Source organism: Limulus polyphemus, unplaced genomic scaffold, assembly GCF_000517525.1.
Source record: "Limulus polyphemus unplaced genomic scaffold, Limulus_polyphemus-2.1.2 Scaffold1719, whole genome shotgun sequence".
NCBI classification, from domain to species: Eukaryota; Metazoa; Arthropoda; class Merostomata; order Xiphosura; family Limulidae; genus Limulus; species Limulus polyphemus.
In genome coordinates, this window is record NW_013667329.1 from 73,352 (window position 1) to 83,890 (window position 10,539).

General features: G+C 31.5%; 1 protein-coding gene across 3 annotated transcripts in view; it reads left to right on the plus strand.

Annotated features, from left to right (window-relative positions):
* LOC106464687 (TBC1 domain family member 10A-like) overlaps positions 1-10,539 on the plus strand; it is a 134,034-nt gene that overhangs the window by 40,571 nt on the left and 82,924 nt on the right. The window lies entirely within an intron of this gene.

The following is a 10,539-nucleotide window of genomic DNA, read 5'->3' on the forward strand; positions in this document are numbered from 1 at the left end:
CAAGCACAAAATGGTTACAAGGTCATCACATTTACCAACCCCGTATTGAAAGAGTTTGCAAAACAAAATCTTTCTTTTCTCAGTCACTGTCTCTAATTTGTCCAGTCACCAAATTGTTTTGGTAATTATTTTTTTGTGGCATTTGATATAAAGATGGAATGACCTCTTGCTTTTTTTCAACATTTAATGTCATGTCACTGGGGAAGTTCTCTTCAGTTAGATGGTTGAGTGAATCTACTAGTAACACATCCTTGATAATACTGTGTAAGTGGTTTCAACAATAGGTTGACTTACCACTGATGATTTTTTCTCTGAAGCTAACTATTTGACCATTCTGCTACCAACATACTTCCAAAGATGATCACAGTGAGTAACTTTTGGCTTGGACTATCTATTCTTCTGGATTCTGTTAACAACTTCATTGATTCTTTTGTATTGGGTACTTCTCAACATCTAGTTAACTTTTAGATCTCCTCTTTTGGTGTAGATTATACAGTCATACTTGGTTACATTGATAAGATCTATTGTTATCAGGATTTACATCATAGGGATTTGTTATCTTATCTTAAGCTCTTTCTTAGAGAAATCATATATGGCATTAGTAGTTTTCTTTAGTTTCACTTTATACTCTGTGTAAGGCTCTACAATGTGATGCTCTTCAGGGTGTGAGTGTAGAATGTCTAGTAGCATTTATAATTCTCTATCAAACATTCGTGATGCTTATAGCTTCAATTATAAATTTTTGATAACTCGTGCATGGGAGTGGATAAATGGTTAATTGACTTAAAAGTGTATTTTTGTATTGAAAAGAGGATAAAGGACTGTTGTTCTAGTCTCTGTGATTCCAATAATTTGACAAACCTCAGCAAAGAAGGCTAATTCAATGTTCTATTTCTGATCTGAGTGAAGTTCTATAGGTACCCCAAATCTCAAAACTAATTAATCGTCAACTTTCCTTGATAGTGTCTGCTTCCTGATTAGGAACAACATATGCTTCTGACCATTTGGTAAAAGCTTATTGCTACTAAGATATATTAATTCCCACTATTAGACTGTGGTAGAAGACCAAGTTTATAGAAAACAATTTTCTCAAGTAGTGTTTCAGCATGCTAGTGCTTTAATTAGCCATTTTGTTTTTCTTTTGTGGACTTTTTTGCTCACAACACAGTTCACATGATTTCCACCAATCTTTTTCTGACTTATAGCATCCAACCTAGTGGAAACATTCTCTTATCCTCTCAGATAGCTTCTTAAGACCTAAATGCCCAACTGTTAGAAGATCATGGAGATGACAGAGTGCTTTGAAATGTAGAGATTATGTTGTTTCCATCTATTGGTATCCTCCCATTTTCAACATAAACTTTCTTTTAGACATAAATCTTACTGTGCCCAATACATCTTTAGGCTATATTATCCACTATCTGCCACAAAGTTTCTTTGCACCTTTGCTTGAACATCTTTCAATTGAGTGTTGGACCACAATAATTCTTTATCATCTGTGGATGTATCAGCTTGAATTCTGCTTTGTTACAGTATAAAAAATCCGTATTTTTAATGTTATGCTTCTCTCTTTTCTTAGTAGTTACATTATTTGTTACAAGATCTTGGTGTAATGCATCAGTATTTCAATGGTTCATTCTAGGGTAATGCATGATATTAAAACTCTACTCCTGAAGTTTCTGGAGACACTTTGCTATCTGGTCAACTGAATTGTGGAAATTCATCAGCCGCTTCAGTATTGCATAGAGGATAATCATCAGTTAATATCAATATCATGAGACATTTTGTTTGTTTGGCCAAAGTTTTGAGATCTACTGAAAATAGCACCTTAGCACTCTATGAACAAATCATATAATCTGTAGTGTTGATCAGATCTAATACTTTAGAGCTCTGGTCATTCAGCTCTTATAAATTAGTTTGTAAACTCCTTTCTTGTAAACATTTAACATCAGACTTCCTGAGGTGACTACTTTTGATATTCTTTAATATGGAAGTACTACTTGAATAACTTCACATTGTGTAATATTCCATCCAGAATTGACTCTGATTTCATGGTTTGTTGTGTTCATGTCACTAAAGGTAACTCCATGTTATTCAGATCCATGACAACTAATAATACCTCAGGACAAGCTGGAGTGTTTGGTTCTACCATACTGAAGTCACTTAACTAGATCTAAAATTATACCAAAATAGTCCTGTTATGAGTAGTTCACTTGTTGGTGACAGAATAATTGCTTTCCTTGTTGTCACTGAAAGTTCAACCTTTCATTTTTAAATTTTTTTGTAGTGCACAGGGATTTCCTGTTTGAAGCATGTTTAATCTAGTTTACATATATCTTTTTACACAAAGTATTCCCAATATGCACTCTTATATCCCTGACCTACCAATATTGTCATTGGACCAATCCATTTTTCCAGTCATAAGTCTGTCAGACCTTTGAATAATACTGATAATTATACCCATTTATTATAATCTTTGTCATATCAGTCCTAAATTTTAATCTAATTCATAATATTTTATTCACTATTCTTTCCTTTGTCATTTAACAATAAAATTGTAAGTAGTCATACCTTCATGCTTGCATAATATTGTTGGGCATGCACTATTTTTACCTTCCTTGGTGCTCAAGGCTGATAGCAGTAAAATAGTCTGTCAATTCCTTTTTTATCCCCTTGACGAATTCTTTTTGCTTGAAAGTTCCAGAAGAATAATTATGAACAGCTTTGATTTTATTTAGATTATGCTTTTTTTTTCCCTAAAAATAGACCCAAGTCTCTGGCATTGGTGTCAAATTAACCAAAAAAAAGTAGAAATGACAACAAATGTAAAGTGTATGAAGGCAAAAAATATGAATATTTTTATTGAATACAAACATTCAGAGAACACTAAAAAAAATACAAGCCTAGGTGTAAAGTTAAATAAATTCTGACTGACTATAACAATTTCAGTATGAATTGGTCTATTTGACACACCTTTGAACTATCTTGTAATCATAAAACTATGCATACTATAACTCTGTAGTAACTATATCTTCATTAAACTGGAAACTTTTAGTAAACAGTGTAAATCTGTTGTATACAAAAAAATGAGATTTTATTATTAAAATATTTTTTTTTAAATTTTCCATGAATATATGGAGTCAGAATGTTGACTGGTCTCAGTGCAAGGTGATTTTTATGTTAAGTTTAAAATACTTTTATTCATCTTAGAGTTTTCAACTTTGATTTGCACAACCTCTAAAACCTCTTAAAGAAATCTCAAACATTTTTTTCTTTCAGTAAAACTTTATATTTTATTTATTATGTTTTCCCTAACTCTTCATCAATTTGACCAACTTATAACTGCCACATAAAATAGAAAATATATCTAAATTACCTGTTATTTCTTTTTAGAATAACTGAGGATTGTAACAGAAAAATAAAAATACAGTTGTTTATTTCAATTTACCTAAGGCTTATAACAGTCTAAATCTATACCTACTTAATTTCATTGTTTTATTGTCCTTTGAACCATGTCTAACTATTAAAAGGTTAAAACTCAAGGAACTTGTGTATATATTTAAAATATTAAAATCCAGAAATCAAGAACGTTTTATAATACATAATCAAAATCTTTATTTAAACCGATCAACAGTCATAAAAGTCACTCTACTTGTTTCCACATGGTTTCAAGTCATCTTCAGGGGTGTGAAAATCCAATCCAACCATAGTAGGAATTTAAATTAAAAGTATATTTCATTTCCCTTTGGGGAATGAAATATAACCAGGGGCAGTCAGAAGCTTTTGCTTCTCTTCACCCCACTTCTTAAATAGAATTAAGTGTCTGAGGCTTTTAAGAATTAAATGCTTACATGAGTGAAAGTTTGCCTGGTTAATTTTCTTAATGACGAATTCACATGCAGTGGGAAGAGCTGAGAAGAGACACAGAAAAGAAGAGAAATAAGGAGACTTTCGCTGTGTTGATTGATGTCTTTGAACATTTTCTTTCAGCGGGACCCGTGCGTGAATTGACAACATGGTTAAGGATTTCGTGGCGTCGGAGAGCTGAGAGGTGAAGAGCAGAGCTCTATGTGCTATATAAGGACAAAAGCCATGGTGATGTGACTACTAGTTTTTAATTCAAAAAAGATCACACCATCTACATACTTTCTGGTTTTCAAACCCTTCATCTTTATTTAAGTTGTTTTTGCTGTGTTTCATTATTTCAATGGTTTCTCTAATATTTCTAGCAGTTATTTATTTGGTTGAGCCAAAATAACAGAAAATACAGAAGTGGAAATAGGTTTGAATAACATTAAGGATATTGATAAAGTGGATATCATCTGAGCTGAATGTAAAGTGTTAATAAGTAACTTTAAAGTTAATTTAAAAAATAAAGATGTACAAATCTTAAAATCATTAAACACTTTGGATATTGTAATTTGTAAAGCTGATAAAGGTGATCAAATAGTTACCCAAAATAAAGTGGACTATACTAAGAATGTTGAACTGTTACTAAACGATGGTATATATATGAAAAGGTTAAAACCAGCCCTCTTAAAAGACTTCATGAACTGGTTAAAGAAAAAAATTAAAGACTGTATAAGCCTAACTCACCCAGAGAAAAAATGGTTGGTTCCAAGAAGTCTTTAATTCCAAGATTTTATGCTTTACCAAAAGTTCACAAAATAGGAGAGTCATCCTTCTACAATGTAGCTAAATTTTTAGCATTTAAGTATTCTTTCTTGAGTGATAAAAATACTTATACCTTTAAAACTTCCATAGAATTTGTTTAACAAATATGTAAGGTGAATTTTAAATAGTAATGATATATTTGTATCTTTTGATATTGTATCACTATTCACAAAAGTAGCTATTGATACAGCTATCAGTTGTTTTGAAGACATTATGTGTAAGCAATGTAACAGTCGTTGAAACTTTAGACACAATAAACTTAACAAAAACTTGTGTTGAAAACTCATATTTTCAATTTAACAATAAGATCTATAAACAGACTATAGGCCTAGCTATGAGTTCTCCTTTATCTCCTTTCTTGTGTGACATTTTTATGGATAGGTTTGAAACTGTTGCTTTATAGAATACCAAACTTAAACCGGAAATATGAATTAGGTATGTCAATGACACGTTCATGTTGTGGCGGCATAGTAAAGAGAACTTACTAGAGTTCGCTACTTACTTAAATCGCCTTGAATCCTCTGTTCAATTTACTCATGAAGTTGAAGAAAGCAACAGCTTACCATTTTTGGATGTACTTGTTAAGAAAAATAAGAATAGGTTTGAAACTATGGTCTATCACAAACCTTTTTTCTGTTATCGTGCTACCACACCAAGAATCATGTCATTTAAAGTTGCAAAAAATGTCAGCTTTTACTCTTATGTTTACAGGTCCTTAAAACTATGTTCCAATTCAGCAGATTCAAAAAATGAACTGTTAATTACTAAACCTGTACCATTAGATAGAGGTTTCTTGACTCATATTGTTGATAGAGCCATGAGGAGATTTAAGAAAATAAATGTTGAACAAAATGTAAACTAAAATCAACATTTGATAAAATAGATACAAAAGAAATGTTGTTTTTACCATATATACCAGGTTTATCATATGAAATTTTTATTTTTCATAACTTCAAAAAATGAAACAAAAATCTTATTGTCATTTACAGACCCTTCAATAAAATTAGTTAAATATTAGATGAAGCTAAATATGAAATAAATCTAATGAAGAAAACAGGTATATATAAAGTTCAATGTGAATGTGGTCATGCATACAATGGTCAAACCAGAAGAAACTTTAAATTTAGAATAAATGAACACAAGGGAAGTGTTAAAAATAAAGATGAAAACTCTGCATTAGCTGAACATGTAAATTATACTGGACATATCATCCAGTGGGGAAAAATGGTTATTTTGGCTCAACTGAATTATATGACTGCCAGAAATATTAGAGAAACCATTCAGATATTGAAACACAGCAAAAACAATTTGATATTAAATAAGGATGAAGGGTTAGAAAATCATAAAGTATGTAGATGGCGTGATCTTCTTCTATGAATTATAAACTAGTAGTCATATAACCATAGTTTTGTACTTATATAACACACAGTAACTGTTTTTCACACTCCTGAAGATGATGTGAAACCATGTTGAACTTTTACAGCTGGTGATTGGTTTAGATAAAGATTTTAATTGTGTGGTATAAAATGCTGTTCATTTGTAGATTTTAATATTTTAAACATGTCTAACTAATAATCCTATGATACAAGCTGTGAATCACTTGGTGAATATGTAGTTTAAGTTAATGTATTGAATGACAGAATTTACAAGGTATTTGTGAGCATATTTCATGGAAAAATTTCTTTTATTACTATTATTTTTCATTATTTTACCAAATCTCACCTAATAGATTTCTAGATTTTACACTTTTGTTACAATAACTAAAAATATACATACAAAAATAAGAAGTTTAGTACTAACGTTTGACCTCTTTTTTTTTTTCTTTTGCTGTCGACCCTATGATGAAATATAAAACTTTTTTTGTAATGATTTTCAAAAAAAGACCCTAAACTCAAACTGTTTCAAATATTTAGCTATTCTTCTTCAGGAGAATAAAGGGTGATGATTAGTGAGTGCAGTGTAATATATAGGTACAAATATCAATCTCATGTAAGCTGGATGTTCCAGAAGAGTTGACCTTGGAGGCTATCCAGTCATAACTGGAGACATTGAAGAAAAAGAAATGGCCGGGTGGTTATGGTGCTCGACTCGCAATCTGCAGGTCAGGGGTTTGAATCCCCATCCCACCAAACATGCTCGCCCTTTCAGCCGTGGGGGTATTATATGTGATGGTCTATTCATTGGTAAAAGAGTAGCCCAAGAGTTGGCGGTGGGTGGTGATGACTAGTTGCCTTCCCTCTAGTCTTACACTGATAAATTAGGGACGGCTAGCGCAGATAGCCCTCAGGTAGCTTTGCGCGAAATTCAAAAACAAACAAACAATCAAAAGAAACATGTACATTACATGAAAGATGTGATAATAGTTTAAAAACAAAAGTTAACCCTCTCATGGCAGGCATTATTTTCTGTGTATGTCATGACGTTTTTGTGAAGTATGTTCAAAATCTAATTAAACCACTTTCTTGTCATGGTATGCCAACAAATAAAGCATAAAAACATAGCTAATAATCCATATATTAATATCATATAAGTTTTAAGTTCTTACTTACATTTGCTTTTCAGGCATTCTCTCTTCTCTAATTTATTTACCACTCATCTAAGAAGTACAAAATTTAACATTACATTACTTATTACAATATTATCATCACTCAGGCAAAGCATAATTTTCATAGCCTTCAATCTTAATTGGTTACAGAGCTATGCAATTGACAACCAGACTCCTCTTGCCACGCCCATGTGTCACATCCTCTCTTTCAGAAATTGCCAATAGTTCTCTCTGACATTCAATGCTATTGTATTTATAACCAATAGAAAGCCAAGGTTTTTATCTATGAAATGATGAATTATATTATGTTGTTTTCAGTAAAAAGGAATTGTAAATTTCTCTTTCAGTTCAAGCTTGATTTCTGCATGAAACACATCCATGAGCTTAGATGAAGTTTTAAAGGCCTCTTGTCACATAGTTAGAAAGCCAGAAAAATTGTGATAGTTATGGGACATTGTCTGCTTTTTGTATGTTATTATTCTATGTTATTTGGTACATTACTTAATTAGATAAAAAATTATTTAGTGCAATACTACCATTAGTACAAAAAGTAGGGTTAAGTGTCATCAACAGTCAACAGCAAAAAAAAAAAGACCCAGGTAAGTATTTTTCATGTGTGTTCATTATTTATTATCAAAAACTTAACTAAACTGTAAAAATGACAAACTTTTCATGTTAGTTAAGGATAGATTAGGTCATATAAGTAATAACAATATTGTAAAATGTTTTTACAATGTACGTTTGCGAGCAACTCACAATTAACTTGTACGTAATGTAATTTGATAGTTGCATGTTTGCCAAGTGCTTTACAACTTATAGCAGCCAAAATAATAGTTAGACAGTGTTCAAGGGACAATAAAACAATACAATTTAAGTATAAATAGATGTATACTGTTATGAGTTTAAAGCTATTTAGGATAAACAAATGTAGTTTCATATTACAATCTGAATTCATACTAGAAAGAAAGAAAAAAGGGTAATTTACATTTATTTTGATTTCTTTTTGGTGGTTTTAAGGTCATTCAAGTTGACCAACCTTGTATAAAGTTAGGGTAGAAAAAATAACAGATAAAATATAAAGTTTTACTGAAAAAAAACGTTTGAAATTTATTTAGTAGGTTTTGAGATTACGTAAATAAAAGTTGAGATTTTTGAGACAAAGAAGAGTGTTTTTAATCATAACTTCGAAATCACTTAGCACTCGGACTAGTATGTAGAAATACTATATATATATATATTTATGTACAAATAATATCAGTAAAGATAGATAGAATCATGAATTAAAGTATGATAATACTTCTGACTTCCTTCCCTCCTCTTCCTCTTCTGCTCTCCCATGCCCTTCATTTTCAACCTTTTATTTTTTTCTTCCATCCAGCCATGTCTTAACTCTGTCTTCATGTATTGGATTTGTGCTGTTCCTTGCTGGACAGTCAGGAGTCTTATCATATGTAGCCTTCTTCCTGTCCCATTCTCTATGCCCACCATCCTTAAGAGTTTATCAATGGAAGTGGTGTATTTATCATTACTGATCTTGGCATCAATCTTTCTCACCTTTTTTGTCCATCTTTTCTGCACCTACTTGTGTTCTTCACATGGCATTTGAACAGGACTGGTCTACCTTGACTAATGCTGTTTATTGGGCAGTTATCTTGACTACTTTCTGGTTTTCCAGTTAAATCAGTTTTTTTCCCTCCACAGCTCTCCCCATTCTTTTAGCCTACCTGACTGGGTCCTTAATGTGTTTCTCCATGCCTTTACCCCACCTCCCTTTTGGCCTCCTTTTTCTTATACCATCTGTTCTTAACAACTTATTTTCTTATTTCTTTTCCCTTCTTACTTTTTGATTTGTATGCCATCACTTTTTTTCCTTCAATTTCATTACTGGTATATTCTTTTCTATCTGGATTGAGCTTTCCTCCATAAAACATCTGTGGTGTATAAGGTGATAATGTGTTCATCCCTGTATCTCATTCTTCCATTCCCACCTTTATTCTCCTTCAGAGCCCAATCACCTACTATATCCTGTTCGTTCAATATGCTGTTATTTGGCCTGCTCTTCTTCCTTTTGTGGTTCTCGAACCTGTCTCTTCCTTCTGTGTAATCATTTGTCAACTCACAATCTTCTTCCTGTTACTCTCACTGAAGTATTCTTTACTGGAGGGAGAAGCATGTTGGCATTTTCTGGCATCCTCCCATTAAATCTGTTACCTAACTTACTCACTGGGTGCTCACAAGGTAGACGTACCATAAACAGCACATAAAATATGTGCAAGGTATGCTTAGACTTGGACTTGTGAAATTTAGATATTTTATTTTATGGGAGTTTCGTTAAGCTAAAACTGAGAAGTTCCTCATTTTTACATGTTCAATACTTTTATTGAAAAATATATAACAACAAATAAAGATTTACATAAAAAGAAGGATTTGCAGTACATGCTGTGTTCTCACTCTAGAAAGAAAGAAAAAGGTAGGTTATATTCATTTCCTAATTTTTTTATGGTGTTTAAATCAACTGATTTAATATAAAGTCTTTCTGAAAACAAAACATTATTTAGGAGATTTTAGAAATTAGGCAAATGCAATTTAAATCTTAACATGGAAATCACTTTACATTAAGAGCAGTCAACAATTTGACTCCATATATTCATGGGAAAATTTTAATGAAGGCTTGTGAAATTTCGTAAATATACACAAAACATATTAGAAGTTATAGTATGGAAACTCTAAAGGTCAATTTTTAGGTTGAATTGATGGCACCAGGAGCAAGAAAGTTAAAAAATTAAGATTGTACAAAATGTCCCAAGAAATTTTGGAACTGGACCTAATTGGTCCTTGGTGAGAAAAAAATTTGGAATCATTGGTCTAGATTATTATCTTATAGCTTTATACTTTAGGTTTCTTTTTTAGATCATTTCCAACTTCTTTTACACTGCTTGCACACTAAGTCCTGTGGTGAAGTGTAGAATTGTAGGGGAAATGACACAAGCCCTGCAATATGTAAATTACATTCAAAAACTTCCAGTCACTTGTTTTGTTAACACCATGAGTTCAAATTCAACAAGGAAATGCTTTCATTATTTCATTAAAAGAGTACCCATTCAAAATTCATTTTAATTCTAATAATGTATAAAGCAAAGCTGTTCCTAAGCTTCTTTGAGTCTCACTTATTTGGGTATTCAAAAAAATAATTTGTTCAGCTTTCAAATATTCATTTTAGAACACAAAAAAATATATATATACTACTATAGTATTTATTATTATTATTACTTACTTAATTAATTAATTAAATTAATAAGTAATAAGTAATAATAATAGTA